This window comes from Nanorana parkeri, unplaced genomic scaffold (genome assembly GCF_000935625.1).
Source record: "Nanorana parkeri isolate BGI_ZX_2015 unplaced genomic scaffold, ASM93562v1 scaffold385, whole genome shotgun sequence".
NCBI classification, from domain to species: Eukaryota; Metazoa; Chordata; class Amphibia; order Anura; family Dicroglossidae; genus Nanorana; species Nanorana parkeri.
Window position 1 is genome coordinate 119,489 of NW_017306653.1, and position 13,126 is coordinate 132,614.

Below are 13,126 nucleotides of genomic sequence, written 5' to 3' on the forward strand. Positions count from 1 at the left end.
ATATATATATATTAAAGCAAACTTAAAAAAAAAAACATTTAGGAAAAAAGAAAAACTATATCAGTTTTCTAGAAGCAAAGGAGAAAGTTTTGTCAAGTTGTACAATATTGTATAAAACAAACACATATTAATTACAACACATTGGATTTAAAGAAGCAAAGTATAGCAAAGAAGTCATACCAAAGGTTTTTAAAAGCTTCATCTAAAAAAAAACCTGACGGAGGTACAGTTTTTAAAGAGATATGCACTCATTCACTTACCCTTGCTGTAACTGTTGATACGTTCATGATCCATGACAATAATTACACGTTTGACATCTGCTATTCTTATGACATATTTAAAATACTGAAACCACAAGAATCCCATAACATGTAAGGTGACAGATACCTGTGTATTTCTAATTTTTTTCAGTGGGGAAAAAACTGACGTTCCATGTGTACAAAATACGATGAAATACTGTCAAATCTGCTAATATCATCTGTCAGAGTATATTGACAATGTATTAAGGTTATTTTACAACAAACACAAAAAAAAACACAATCATGTATATATTTGCCATTCAACTATGTTGCAAATCCCTGTTCACACCTCTGTGTTTTGTCGCTCAAAGGTAAGCATGACAAAACACTCAAGACAAGGAATCCCATTCATTTCTATGGGCCCTGTTCACACCAAAGCTTTTTGTAGCAAGCAGAAAAACGCCTATCGCAAAAAAAGTACATCAGCTAATTTTTGGCAGATTATAGCACTTTTTGGTCCCATAATCTTCAATGGGGAAACTTTGTGCATCAAGACACCTGATAAAACTCTCAGGTGTGAACAGGGACAATAGAAATGAATGGGATTCCTTGCCTTGAGATTTTAATCATGCTTAGCGTTGGGCGCCAAAATGCCTAGGTGTGAACAGAGCCAAAGAATGTAGATCCCCTTTGTGTGCATCAGATACATTATTATTTCCTTGTAAGATTAGCAGTGACATTAACACTATGCTGCACACAGCCTGGGAAGAGAGCAGAGCTGTGGGAGGGGCCCATCAGGACCTCCTACTACTGACTGACAGCAGAAAACTGCAGGAGGGGGGCATAGACAAGACCAGTCACCCTGCACAAGAAGAGAGAGCAGCAGTGAGCGGTCTTTATTACAGGAAGCTCAAAGTCTCACACTGGATTACTGCACATATCTGGAAGAAATACACAAAGCTCACCAAGATTCAGGTAAGAATACACATCACTCTTGTATTTACATAGTATTTGTTCACCCCGGAGTTCAGCTGTAAATTATAAGTGCACTTCAAACATAGTGCCCTCATCTTTTTTGCACTCTGCCCAAGCTGAACTGTTGACCAAACCTGCCCAGTAGCTTCCTTAACCACTTGCTGTCCGGGGCATTTTCCTGCTATGTGCGCACACATGATAAAATATTAATGTTCGGCTAGGAAACAGCTTCAAACCCCCCAAACAATTATATATGTTCTGAAAGCAGAGGCCCTGTAGAATAAAAAAATTATAGTTGCAATATTTTACGTGACACGGTTTTTGCGCAAATGTTTATCAGACCAGTATTTTTAGGAAAAAATAAACTAAATTAAAACTTAGTGCACAGAAACATAATATAATACCCAATTTTTTGGTAAAATATGAAAGACAGGGTCACGCCGGGTAAATAGATACCAAACATGTCAAGCCTTAAAATTGCGTTCGCCTATGAAGCAGCAAAAAAAAGTAAATAACCAACATTTCCCATAGGGAACATTTTAAACGCTTTTAGCGCTCATCAGTTTAGTGCTAATAGTGATTGACAGCACTAGAATTATTGCTCTCACTTCAACGTACGGTAAAAACAATCCAGCAGCTATACAGACGCCAGATCACTTGTACATTAATAGACATCGTTGACTGTTAAAAGCGACACCAAGCGATACCAAGCGACACCAGCAGCCGTGTTCTTGTTTTAACCACTTTAACGGGCCGCCGTCTATAGACGTATTGCGGCCTGGAAGTGGTTAAGCAACCACAGACACGATATCAAACTAAGTATGCAGCTAGGGAGAATGTGTTGCCCACCCAGTGGAGAAAAGGAGATCGGCAAAAAGGATAAGGGCACTTTGTTTGAAAGTGTCTTAAAGTGACCCCCACTCTTCTCTCTGTGACCCATCTAAGACTACCTGTGCATAAAGGCCGCTGTAAGCTCTTTGCTCCCTCTCTCATATCTGTAACAAATAAATCAAGGGAACTGGACTTGCTGTATTTTTCTTGAAGACATTTAGCTGGTCATCCAACCAGCTTTCTCAATTCAGAATGACTTGTACAGAAAATTATCTGGGAATTAATATGATGCAAGTTGCTCCAATCAACATAATCTGTTTATCATAACCCCTCTCTCTTACTCATATTACACATTTCTGGAAATCCCTAGATAGCAGCTGTGGGCCATGCATTTCTGTTAGGGCAGAAAAAAAAAAATATTGAGTTCATCTCAAAATCCTAAACCCGTAGCTGATCACAGGAAAGAAAAAAAAACAAAAAACAGTGTATAAAGCATGGTACAAGAGGCTTCAACAGGGGAACAACCCTTCTTGGTGCTCAAAGTTCAGCTGGTCATAGACTATGCCAATTTCAACCAGTTTTTGATGAATCGGCTAGCATTTGCACAGTAGGTGCCATCAGTAGGTGCAGGCACCCTTTTGGCAGACAACCCTCGATCAGCTAATCTATAGAGGCCGGAAGAAAACCTTTGAACAAAATAGAAGCAGCAGCCAAACAGTTGCCGTCTCTCTTAGGGTATTCTGACAGCGGCCGGCGGCAGTGGGAAATTCCCCTAATCAGCGTTAGTAAGCACTGATGGAGGAATATGTTATATTTTCTTTGTTCAGCACACAGGTTGAAGGAAGAAAATGTTACAGTGTATGGCCACCTTTAATCTTCAGACTTTTTTTTCAATGCTGATTTTCATAATTTTTTAGTATCCATCGATATTTTGCGCATTTCGAAAATTCATCCAGCCCATTTCACCTCCCTGGCGGTATTCCCGAGTCTGGCTCGGGGTTAACTTTCAGTACCAGGAGCGTTAACCCCGAGCCAGACTCGGGAATGCACAGAAAAGTGTCACTTACCTTGTCCCTGAGAGCCCGCGGCGTCCTCTGCTGTACGTGGCCGGCATCTGAGTTTTAGTTTCGTTTTCGGGCGTCACAGCGGAGGGTGGAGCCGGCGGGAAATTCGAAAGTGAAAAATGACATTTACACAGAATACACACAATACAATGTAATCTGCTTTGATTACACTTATGTATCAAACTATTTCAGTTCAATTTTGTCCCTAGAGCTCTGTCCAGTGGCCTGCCTGTACTTTTACTGTTCTTTCTGCCTGGAAACTTGTGAACGTCCGTGGCATCCAAAAAGCGTCCCTTTAGGTCCCTTTAAGAGCGGTTTTAGACCAGGTAGAAAACAGCTATAGTAAATTAGAATCACTTGCAGAATTGAGCGATAGCGATTCGTTGGGAAATTCGTCCTCAGACACTTAGGTCGCTGGTCAAAAGCGGTTTTAGACCAGGTAGAAAACAGCGATAGTAAATTAGAATCACTTGCAGAATTGAGCGATAGCGTTTTGTTGGGAAATTTGTCCTCAGACAATTTCAGTGGCTGAGGACGAATTTCCCAACAAATCGCTATCGCTCAATTCTGCAAGTGATTCTAATTTACGATCGCTGCTTCCTACCTGGTCTAAAACCGCTTTTGACCCATTTCCATGAAAAACAATGTACCTCTTTGGGATGCTAAAATCCTGAATAATCATACCGCCAGGGAGGTTAAAAAGCAATCTACCGCTAGATCTAATTCTGCTGAAAATGATTCATTATTTTCACACCTTACTGCAAAGAATCCTTTCTGTATGTGAACCTTAAATCTGTCATATTCATTGCCCCTATGGACTTTGCTTTAATTAAACAACTGTCTACTAACGTTCACAATATATTTGGGATCCACCCCGCTGCTTGATTGAGAGCTGCCTCTGCCTCTCTAGAGCCAGCTTTCACCCCCCCTTCCTCCCCTGTCTGCCCCTCCATTAGGCGATGGAGGACACTACACTCAGTTAAATCTTAAAAATACATTCAGGTACCTTAACTAATAACAGAAATGTATCTTATTTGTGTATCACTCAGCTGTAGATCCTCCAATCATCTCTGAATTGGTGCTGACACTGTCCTTCCTTCTGGAGGGTGGCTACTTTTGTTCCCCATGGTCCCTGTGTGTGTTGTAAAGTAGTCACCACCCCAAGCTCGCTCCTGTAATGGACTACAATCTCATGTTTAGTTTACTAATTTGTATTGAGATTGTAGTCCATCACAGGAGTGAGCTTGGCGCAGTGGCTACTTCACAACACACACAGGGACCATGGGGAACAAACGTAGTCACCCTCCAGAAGGAAGGACAGTGTCAGCACCAATTCAGAGATGATTTGAGGATCTACAGCCAAGTGATACACAAATAAAATACACGTGTGTTAATAGTTAAGGTACTTGAATGTATTTTTAAGATATAACTTCTGAGTTTAGTTTCATTTTAATAATTAAAAAGGAAGGACACAAGTACAAGAATGCCTCTGCTTCCCTCTTGATGACTTTTTCTTATTCTGAGAACAAGGCAATCACTGAACAGCCAAGGGTCTTACACTGAAGGCGCTGGTACCTGTATGCCAATAGGCAGGGGCGTATCTGCCGCAAGGCAAACAAGGCGTTTGCCTGGAGCGGCAGATTCGCTGAGAGCGGCACCCCGAGGGAGGGGGGTGCTGTCGGAGAGAAGAAGCGCAGTGTCAGTCTAGGGCAGCACCAAAGTTAAATACACCGCTGCCTATAGGTACTTTACAATTTCTTGATGCAGAAGGGTCAGGACTGACTGTCAAACAACTAGCTCTTAAACCCTCCACCACCAATTGCATTGTATCTATCATTGTGAGATCCAACCTCCTCAACCAGTTTCCCAGTTTCAGTTCATAGAAACAATTACTAAAAAGTTAACAATAACAAATGATGATCATAAACTATTGGCATAAACTATTTTAGGAAATATGCACAGCAAATAATTCTAATGTCCACCCCATTTTTGACCTCAGGAATAATATGCCAAGATAATTAGGCTCACACCAGCCTTCAGATTATCATGCTTATTTATTCATCATGGTTAAGGATAGCGTAAGTACACCGCTTTTTGCTGAAGGGTCTCCTAAGAACACATCTGTCAGACATGTTTTCATCAATCAACAGAGAAAAGACAAATAATTCTAACATAAAAAGAAAGCAGATTCAGGTTTTATGGAGGCGTCATGTTCTTTTTTTGTAACACAAAAACAAAACCTATGGGATATGCTTTTTACTTAAAGTACAAAAAAAAAATTTTAAGCATTCAATGGAGAAGAGCGTGACTAGAACTGCTTTCAGAGATTCGTTGATGGAGACTTTCCTTCTATTATGTGAGACACAACTGGAAGAGGAAGGGCATGTTTACAATCCCCAGGGCACAGTTGTCACGGAGACAGGTGTCCCCACTGGACAGTTTTTTTTCCCTTCTGTTCCTGTTCCAATGACAACTGTAACATTTTGCATTTCAAAATCACTTTCCATAACTATAAGCAGGGTGTCTCTTTGATGAGGCAGCCTGAGGCTGTCGTTCCATGTGGCATCTCTTTGACGGTATGGCCGCTCTGCTGCACAATGTTTGTGCTGCCCTCCTTGCGGTCAGAGTGTCCTAGATTGCTAAGAGCCGGGTGGGGAGATGTTTAAGGGTCATACACTTCTCCATGCCCAGCTCTTAGCAACCTGGGATGCTCTGGCCAGCGTCCTGCCCAGCTCCTGGCAACCAAAACATCAACCAGAGCAAGGCCTATCCCCCACCATCCCCGTTGGTGAGAGCGTCTATCTTGCACCCAAAACCCCCCACCCCCAGGCACCGCCTCAGGCAGAAAAAAAGGCTAGGGACACCACTGCCTGTGAGAATGAACACAAGAACAAAGATAGTGGGTGAATCTCTCCAATAAGGATGTAGACTGCAGTCTGACCATTCCCTAATCTATCTAAAATCAAAATTTTAAGTCTTATTTTAAATATATATTTTAACTAATGGCTAATGAATGGCAGAGGGAACTGAAAATGAGGTCCATACAACCATCCAGACCTTCTTTTTTTAAGCAAGCGGTCTATACATGCATTTAAGTGCAAAATGTACAATAAAAATCTTACACCGATAAGATTTATTTGCACTTGGATAACTCAGGGTCTGAGGCACATGGTCTATTCTACTACATTTGGCACCAGGCAGAACACACTTGGTTCTTCATTATGTTCCAGGTCTTTGGCAGGCATTCAGCTGTAGGTAGACTACAATGAAATGGCCAAAGGAAACACAGTAATATGCCACTTATGCAGGAAATTCTTAAACATTCTATAACAAGTAAGTAACACTTAAGGGTCCTAAGTTATTTATTAAATATTGGTTGGAGGCATGTGCGAGCTCCGCTAAGATGGCTGCTTAGCGTGGGAGCTCTGCGCCACGGCAGCTGCAATATCCTGACCCCGGCTTTTCGGTTGCCTTCTTAATACCCGCTCTAATGGGACGTAAAGTTCAGAGATCCCGGTGATTACCTGAGGACGTGAAATTGCCTGGAGCCGGTCGGGCATAGAGCTCCGTAAACGCACTGGTGAGAGGAGTCGGGTGGCTCCTCCCCTACTCGGGCATCCGAGTGGAGGTTGGTGAATGCTGGACTGCCTGCTGCCGCTGACCTGAGAGAGCCCTTGTGTCCTAGATGGGGACAGAGTCACATCGTGAGATGGTGCAGGAGACGGCTGGCAACTAGTGTTGGCTCCGGGGCTGCATCTACATATGCTGAGGAAGCAGCACATATGAACTCTTGCTAAGTGATAAGCACCTCTACCCACTGCATTGCAAGTATTTTCTTCACAGTTGTATAAGACTGCCACTGATCTTAATATTGGGCTAACTGTTTCAATATAGCTCTGAATTAATCTGGCTTAGTGATTGGCTAACTGATGGGAGCACTATGAATTAAAACATGGATTTTTGCTGGTGGCAAAGCACTGACACTCAGCTGAACTGCAAGTATTTTTTTTTTTTTGAAAAACATTTTTATTGGTTTTGTCAATGAAAAACATAAATCACGGGGCGCTCCGCTAGGTCAGGACCCGTGGTAGGGGTGTAAAAGGCTTGCGAAAACCGGAGCTCATAACGGAGCAATGATGAACGGTGAAGGGGAGAGGAGAGACGTCATGACACCAGGAGGAGCCGTAATCCCGATAGGAGATAGGTGGGGAGTGGGGTAAGGGAGTAAGCAGGCTTAACGGGGCCAGCGGGCCTCTGACCGGATGGCTACTCACGGTTTTTCCGGGGTTCTGGTCAAACCCCAAGGGTAGTCAGGGGAAGAGGTCGGATTCGAATAGTCAGGATGAGCTGTGTCCGGTGCTTCTTCCGCGTTGGTTGGTGGTGATGCAGAGAAAAGGCAAGTGCACACTGGAGTCTTCCAGTGTAGGGGGGTGGTTGTTGCCGGACTCAGGGAGAGTCTGAAGGGGTCATTGGAAGACGTGCTGTGGCTTTTCTCACCGGGGTGGCGTGTTTCGGGGGACCTGGAGATCTAATGCTTGTTGCAGATGATGCGCCGTTATCTGCTTGTTCCAGAAATTTAATAGCCACATCCGGGTCTTGAAAGGCACGTTGTTTACCGTCCGCGGATTGGAAGCGAAGGGTGGCCGGGTATGCAAGAGTAAAGCGTATCTTCCGGTGATATAGGAGGGAGCATGCCTTTGCGAACGCCTTCCTTCTCTTTGTGACCTCGACAGAATAATCCGCAAAAATGAGGAGGCGGTTATCATCTAGTTGCAGATTCTTCTTGGCTCTGAATGCTTGGAGGATCTCTGAGCGGTCGTTGTAGTCTAGATACCTCACTATGACCGGGCGAGGAGTTTTCCGATCTGGGGCGGAAGGTCCCACCCTGTGTGCCCGTTCCACTTTGCAGGGAGCCTGTAGGCCCAGTAGATCCGGGATGTTGTGCGCACATATGGTATGTAACATAGAGGGGTGATATGTTTCCGGGAGGCCTATGATCCTCAGATTGTTCCGCCGTGAGCGGTTTTCTAAGTCTTCAACTCGGTCCACGAGTATTTGAATGTGGCGATGAGCTGACTCGATTTTTGCGGAAGAGGATTCTGTTCCTTCTTCCAGGAGCACAATACGATGCTCCGCCTCAGACAACTTCTGGGCCTGAGTCAACAGCTCATGCCGTAAGGTTTGTATGCCCTTTGACACCGCTTTTTGTACCACATCTTGGATGGTGGGTTTCAGTAATTTGGCTACTTCTGACGCGATCAGGCTATGGTCGGTCAGAGTCGGCAAGTCCCCATCGGAGGAAGCGGTGAGATCGGGTCGCTCCGAGGCCTCAGCCATCTTGGAGACCTGTGATCGTTTGCCGCGTGTTGGCGTGGGTTTACCCCTGGGTGTGTAGCGTCGCTTGGATAAAAATTTCTCCATGTGTGACGGCTATAAAGAGCGTTGCATACAACCAACCTTCCGGGAGGTGTTCGGTGAGCTGCAATATGAATTTATATCAGATATAGGGCCCTGGCCGTGCGGGAGCTTTAGTCTCTGCTGCCGCTACATCAGGCGCCGGAACCGGAAGTCGAACTGCAAGTATTTAAGGTGCTAATGTTATACAAGATTATCACGAAGGGTTAATGGCCTGGAGGACTTTCGAATTAAATAGAGCTGTGCCAGTCTTAAAGGGAATGTATCTATAGGTTCCAAATGCTTTATTCTCTCAGGCCTGTCTCTATGCTGATCGTAACCAGCCTAATAATTAAATGGCGGTCAAAGCGAGTGATGGGCTATACACCCTTTGTGGAGAATACCAGCAATAGTTCATATCGCAGATTTGGGTGCTTGACCTGGGATCATTAATATAGATACGTGGTGTGAGCTATTTTCTCTCCTTACCAGTAGGGGACTACACATATACCTAAAGTATTAAAGACATTTTGATGGCTGGGGGGAGACCGAGAAGGTCTAGAAAGCAACCACAGAAGCAACGGTCTGAGACCCGGAATTTTAAGATGGATACCGCATCTTCACCCTCTCTTACACAGCAGAAACAGCCACGAGCTAGCCACAGTGATGTGGAGGATTCCTCCGATTCTACGCATCGGACAACAGTGAGTACAGACTCCCCTGATCAAAAATCACCTGCTTCTACGGTCTCTCTTATTGAGCGTACAATAGAGGAGATACTATCTACTCAGATAGATTTCCCAGCTGAGTATAAGCCACCATGCGTATTGCATGGCAACCATATTCCAGTTGATATAGCAGACAACCATCCTTTAATTGTTAAACTGTCCGATCTTTTGGACAAAGGACTAGCTCGCACCGCCAGACAAATCATAGCGGACATAAAAGCAGATTTTCAGGAATTGGGTACACGGATCGATGCCATTGAGCAAAAAGAAGATGCCACAATTGCTTGCACTAACAAAAATACTGTAAATATTTAAACTGTACAAACTCAATTAGATGAGGCTCTGACCAAGATAGATGATCTTGAAACGCGGTCTTGGAGAGGCAATTTCAGGACTAGAGGACTTGAGTATAACGGAGCCCCCACAACCGGGCAAGAGTCCATCACAAGGTACTTTGAACAGAGGAAATACAACTGCCCCGCTGTCGCCACTATGGGATTGACCACACTTACGTTCTCCAGCCCCTATCACCCCGAGGGGTGAGAATGGCCGCTATGCCTCGATTGACAACTACAGGTCCTTCTGGTGGACTGTTGATATTCGACATCAGAAAATAGACTACATGATGTGTCCCTAATAATTGTTGGTTAGAGATCCTAGCTTACTTAACACTCTGGGTATGAAATTAATGTTGAGTTAAAATGTTGGATAAATAGAAGCGGTGAGCTCAGGGGTAGCTCACATTCACTCACTAATGTTACGATAGATTATTTAATCATATATACATGGTTTATGATGACACATCTTTTTAAAAAAATCACTGACATTTACTGTTATTAATTGATGCTTATTTATATTAATATTTAATCAATTATCCTACTTTATTTATTATTTATCACATAATAATTTTTACAAGCGTTAAGGGGCGCAAGCACTTCACATCCCCTTCACTGGACTTTATACTATTATGGCTTTGCACTTATAGGGGATTTTTTCTCTGTTTGCGGACCTAACCGACTGGGAGATACGACAATCGGTTGGGGTCTGTCCCGCTGGCGTGATGAGGCGTTGGGGAGTTGACTGGTGCCCAGATATTTGGGTTGAATGTGCACTTATAGGGGGTGCAGGTGAGGAACAAAGTGACTTTGGATGACATTTTTTCACTTAACACATTGGGATTACACTTATATAACAAACCTCTGATAAGGGATGTACTAATTTGGGTGTAATAAGAATTTGAGTAAACATTTTTTTATATAGGTAATGGGGAATCTAAGGGATAATCACAGTTTCTTTATTGCGCTAAGATTAATCATAGTTAATGTTATTTAAGGCATCTCACTATTTAAGTAACTGTCACTATTTGTTATTAAGCAATATTTATACATATAAGGTATTTTATTAGTAAGTTTATCTGGATCACTTTTTAATTAGTATTCACCACTCAGGGACTCAAATCCTTAATAAGATTTGAGGGACTTCATTATTACTATTGTAAATGTTATTATTGTAAACATAACTACCTAGTTGTTATTGGGACTGGGTTGATCAAGGTATAGCAGCCTTAAATACTCAAATACTCAGCTAGGCAAGACTATATGGAATTTAAAGAAAGAGCAATCGTTTATTTTTTTGGTCTTTGGATACTACATACCCGGGGCGGGGTCGTTGGTAGCCGTTCGCCCGCACTGACTCGACCATTGGAGGGTTCCTCTGCTCGAGTCAAGTGAGCTGCCCGCAATGGGCAGCTCTTAAATGGTATTTCGATAGGGTATTTAGAGGCCCTAAATGTTGTTTGTTTTGTAAAATGTTAGATTTACGGGTCTATTCACTAAGCTGCCGAGGCAGCCGAGTGAACAACCGACCCCAAGTGAAGTGAGCCGCACACTGTTCAGGTATTCACTTCAGGCTTGTACGGCTGATTTCAGCCGTATATCGGCTGAAACCAGCCGTACATCGGCTTGTTTCGCATGGCTTCGGGTCGGCCGAACATGCTCAGCATGTTCGGCTAACCCGAAGTGCAGAAGGAGTTCGACTCAGCCGATCCAACATCTGGATCGGCTGAGCCGAACCTCCGGCAGGCTACTCACTGCTGTTCGGCCTATTCCTAAAGATGCCCAACAGCAGTGAGTGAATAGCCGAATGCTGTTCTGGGGGCCGCTCGGCTGTTCTGCTCGGTCCCTCAGAGGGACCAAGCAGAACAGAAAAATAGTTTTAAAAGTTTTAAAAAAGTAAATAGAAAACGATTGGGCGGAGCTAGCAGTGACAGCTAGCTCCGGCCAACAGTTTTCTATTGTCTGGCGGTTCTGCTGCCGTAAAAAAAAAAAAAGCAAAAAAAAAAAATCTCCCGGGCGCTCTGGGAGCCTTCCGCCCCCGGCCGCCCAGGAGAGAAACACTGATTTATCTTATTTTTCTTTATTCTGACACGGAGCCGTGTCAGAATAGAAAAAAAAAGTTTTTGCCCATTGGAATGCATTGCTTGATTCCTATTGGCTATTTCAATTTGCAATAGCCAATAGTAAACTAGCATTGTACCCGCCCTCTGCTGATGGACCTGATGGAGAACTGCAGCAGAGGGCGGGTAGAATGCTTGTTTACTATTGGCTATTGCAAATTGAAATAGCCAATAGGAATCTAGCAATGCATTCCAATTGGCAAAAACATTTTTGAGGCTCCGTATCAGAATAAAGAAAAAAAAGAAACAGCAGTTTTTCTCTCCTTGGCGGCCGGGAGCAGGAGACTCCCGGAGCGCCAGGGAGAGTTTTCCTGTTTGGAGATCAGTGTCCCTGGTTAGCAGGTAACCAGGGACGTTGATCTCTCTGCAAGTGGCCGGAGCCGATCACATATGCGTTCGGTTCGACTGAGCTGCTCGGCCACGTTCGGGAGCTGTAAACAGAGCCAGCTGTAAACGCCCCGTCTGTTCCGCCAGTCAGCGCTGGAGGATCGGAGTGGGGAGGGGGGAATCCAGCCCCTCCCCTGTCACGGCTCTCTGCAGTGACAGGATCGAGAAGTGAGCGAACGCCGTTATGTGTTCGCTCAGTTCCCGATCTACTGAGCCGACCTGTGACAGTCTCATTGTCACAGGTCGGCTAGAACTATGAGGTGAGTGAAAAGCACTCGCCTCATAGTTCTCCTTTAATAAGGAAGTTGACACCCTCGTTCTGCATGGCACTTTGCATTAACTTCAGCTTGGCACAGGGTTAGTGAAGCTTATCCCTCCACCGGGGTCCATTGAGGAGGATGATTTCTGCAGTGTGGATGGGAACGTGACATCTGTGCCAAGTACAAGTCAGATGGATGTATTTTTCCTTATGTGCGGTGCTGGTACAAAGTCCTCCTTTAGACCACAGCCATCCTCCCAACTGGGTTTAATGAGCCCTATTAGTGGTGTCAGCTCTTCTCTGCTTGTTCTCTGCCGAACAGTGCTGAATGTAAAGTGACAATGTCACAGTGAAGTATGCCCTTGTACATTATTCTTAAAGCATTTTTGACAGGCTGAATGCACACACTCAGCTTGTGATTTTATCTGACAATATACGCCAGCGTATTGTCAGGAATATACAGGGACAGAACAAAAATGAAAAATGAAACCACATTCTTACAGTTTTCTTTCTCGATAGCATATAGTCTGATTGTGGTATAAACACAGAATGAACAGGATGCAAGAATCACATGCTGTGTTACCTGCTTCTCCCCATAGACAGCAGAGTATTTTTTTCAGCTTCCCCTCTCCTTTGAAGTATGCCGCAATGGGGTTTATTTACTAAAGGCAAATAGGCCTGATATGATAGACATCTGCGATCCGTTTCGTTCCGAATTAAATTTGTACGCATTTTCAGAAATTCGGATACATCCGAATTTCCTAATCCCAGTGCATCCAAATGTGTCCGAATCC